Raw genomic sequence first — 3,625 nt, 5'->3', positions numbered from 1 at the left:
CCTGAATGTGTATCACTCTTCACACGCTTGGGGTTGTTCTGTATGCATTACTCTTAACCTTTTCTCAGTATTGTGAAGAAACTTCCATGTCAGTAGAAAAATATCTACAGTTGTTGTTTTCTGGATTTTTTTTTAGTGAAGTTTTTCTGAAATATACAGTATATACTAAAAACTGCACTAGTCTTGAGTTTATAGACAGGTGAAATTTCAGCATAGCCTGCACCCAGGCCACGACAAGTCCACAGACCAGAGGGCCCCGGACGCCCCTTCCACTCTGTTGTCTCAGGAGCAGTACCCTGATGGGCAGCATGGTGGGTAGCCCTGGTTTGGGACATGTGTATTCCTTTGTGAAGAATGTTGTGTTTGTGAGGTTCATCCCTGAGCTGTGGGGGCAGGGTAGTTTGATTTCACCTCATGCAGTACTCTGCAGTGTGACCATAACTTATCTGTCTTACTCCTCTGTGGGTGGACAGCTGGATTTTTCCCAATATTTAGCCATCAGAGTGAGTGAGCATGTGAGCATTTCGGCTTATGTCTTTCGGTGCACATATGTACACATTTCTTGGGGCTGTGGACTGTCCTGGATACCATAAGATTTTCAAAGTCAGGGAGTCAGGTCCCTCCCAGCCACAGTGAGAGTTCCGCATCCTTTGCAATAACCAGTACTGTGTTTCCCATCTGACCTGTCCTGTGGCCATCTGGATTTAATATGTTTTTTTCCCCCAAGACTAATGTGGTTTAATTTATTCACTGGTCATTTGATTATCTTATTTTCTGAAGTGCTTATTTAAGTCACTTGCCCACTTTATTATTAGGGTTGTTTATCTCTAATTGATTTTGTAGATGTTCTTGATATAATCTAGCTAGGAGTCTTTTTTCAGAGAAATAATTTTGCAAATATCTTCTCCCATTCTGTGGCTTGTTTCTCACTGTCTTGGATACTGAAGGTGGACTGGACACTGAGGAGTCAGATGTCAAACCCAGAGATCATGTTTAATTTTTATTTATTTATTTTTAATGATTTATATATCTGAAAGAGTTACAAAGAGAGAGTGAAAGAGATCTCCCATCTACTGGTTCATTCCCAAAATGGTTGTAATGGCCAGGGATGGGCCAGGCTGAAACTAGCAGCCGGGAACTCCAACCAGGTCTCCCATATAGGTAGCTGGGGCACAAGCACTTGGGTCATCATCTGCTTTCCCAGATGCATTAACAGGGAGCTGTAACACGACTTGGTGCTCATATGGGATGCTGGTAACTCCGGTGGCAGTGTAACTGCTGTGCCACAATGTGGGCCCTGGAGATCATGTTTTAAATGGAGAGAAGTGACAGCACGAGAGGATATGAGGTTTGTTGCTTTTGAACTTTGACTTAGGTGGACTAGGAAGAGTTTCCCTGGGCTGGTCTTGTGACTTGAGGTTCTTGTTGGCAGTGATGATGATGCAAGAGCAGAGGCGGTGCTCATGGGGCCCCATCTGCCCTGCCCAGGCTGTTGAGACAGGAGCCCCATGCTCCAGGGTGATGGCCACTGCCTCCTCTGCCAGAGCAGGAGCCAGGCCAGGTGCACGGTGGCTCCTTGGACTCTGGTCGCCATCCTTGAAGAGGGGCTACTGAAATATTCCCACATACGTGGACAGAGGTGTCACCACCTGTCTAGGTTTAAAATGCACCTTTTATCCTCAGAATATGTGTAAACATTTACAAGTCTATGCAACAAATGCATTCTACATGATAGTAAGTCTTAATTAGATAAAAATAGATGCAAGATTAGGACATTCAGAAACAGCTGTGTATAAAAGGGAACTAGAAATCAATGTGCGTGCCTGGGAGAAGGTTCAGGATTAAAAAAAAAAAAAAGAGGCTGGCACTGTGGTGTAGTGGGTGCCAGCATCCCATATGGGTGCCGGTTCATGTCTTGGCTGCTCCATTTCTGACCCAGCTCCCTGCTACTGTTCCTGCGAAAGCAGCTGAAGATGGCCCAGGTGCCATGTCCCCTGCACCTATGGAGGAGACCTGGAAGAAACTCCTGGCTCCTGACTTTGGATCAGCCCAGCTGTGGTTGCAGTCATTTGGGGAGTAAACCAGCAGATGGAAGATTTCTCTATCTCTTTCTCTGTAATTCTTCCCTTCAAATAAATAAATTTTTAAAAAAGAAATAAAAGACCCAAGAAGACCTGAAGTCTTTATCTCAAGCTCATTCTCAACACAGAGACAACCTATACCAACAAAGATATAAACAAAACAGGAATCCTTGGAGAAGGAGGAGAATTTTATTTCCTGAATTACCACATATCACTCGGTTCAAGTGCCAAGTTTTCAACAGAAAATTGACAAGCATAGAAAGAAAAAGAAAAGTATGGTATTCAAAGGAAAGAATAAACTGTCAGAAACTGTCCTTGGGAAACATCTGGTCACAGATCTACTGGGCGAAGACTTTTAAATAACTGTCTTAAAGATGCTCAGAGAACTAAATGAAGATGTAGAGAAAGTAAAGAAAATTATGTATGAACAAAGTGATAATGTCAATAAGGAGACAGAGTCCAGCAACAAATTCTAGAGATGAAAATATAACTGAAGTGAAAAATTCACTGGAGATATTTAAATGCAGAGCTCAGTGGGGAAACAGAATCAGCTGTCTTGAAGAGAGGACAATGAAAATTACTGAGTCTAAAGAACAGAAAGGAAAACAAAGAAAAGGAACAAATACTAAGGGACGCATTGAATGCTGTCAAAGGGATCATACATATACAGTGTAGACTGAATGCTGTCAAAGGGGTCATACATGTATAGTGTAGAAGTTACAGAAAGGGAAGGGAAGTGGGGACATAGAGAATACTTGAAGAAATAATGGTCAGACCTCCCACCCCAAATTTAATGAAAGACATGAACACAAACATTAGCGGCTCATTGAATTCTAGTTATGATAAACTCCAAGAGACTCACACTGAATCAAACTGTTGAAAGCCAAAGATAGAAAAATTTGGAAGCAACAAAACAGTGAGTCATCACATGCAAGTTATCTTCAATAAGATTATCAGCAGATTTCTCATCAGGAACCAGGGAGCTGATATATTCAAAGTGCTGAAAGAAAAAGCAACCTAACAATCAAGAATCCCCCATCCAGCAAAAATTGGCCTACAAAAGTGAGGGGGGCCGGCGCCACGGCTCAGTAGGCTAATCCTCCGCCTTGCGGCGCCTGCACACCGGGTTCTAGTCCCGGTCGGGGCACCGATCCTGTCCCGGTTGCCCCTCTTCCAGGCCAGCTCTCTGCTGTGGCCAGGGAGTACAGTGGAGGATGGCCCAAGTTCTTGGGCCCTGCACCCCATGGGAGACCAGGATAAGCACCTGGCTCCTGCCGTCTGAACAGCGCGGTGCGCCAGCTGCAGCACGCCAACCGCGGCGGCCATTGGAGGGTGAACCAAAAAAAGGAAGACCTTTCTCTCTGTCTCCCTCTACTGTCCACTCTGCCTGTCCAAAAAAAAAAAAAAAAAAAAAAAAAGTGAGGGGGAAATTAAGACGATCTCAGTTGCAGAAGATTGAGGAAATTTGTTACTGCTAACCATGCCTTGCAAGAACTGCTAAAGGGACTCCTTCAGTTTGAAATTAATGGACATTAGACAGTAAC

The sequence above is a fragment of the Lepus europaeus genome, chromosome 2 (assembly GCF_033115175.1).
Source record: "Lepus europaeus isolate LE1 chromosome 2, mLepTim1.pri, whole genome shotgun sequence".
Lineage (NCBI taxonomy): Eukaryota > Metazoa > Chordata > Mammalia > Lagomorpha > Leporidae > Lepus > Lepus europaeus.
This window is presented reverse-complemented; position numbering follows the sequence as displayed.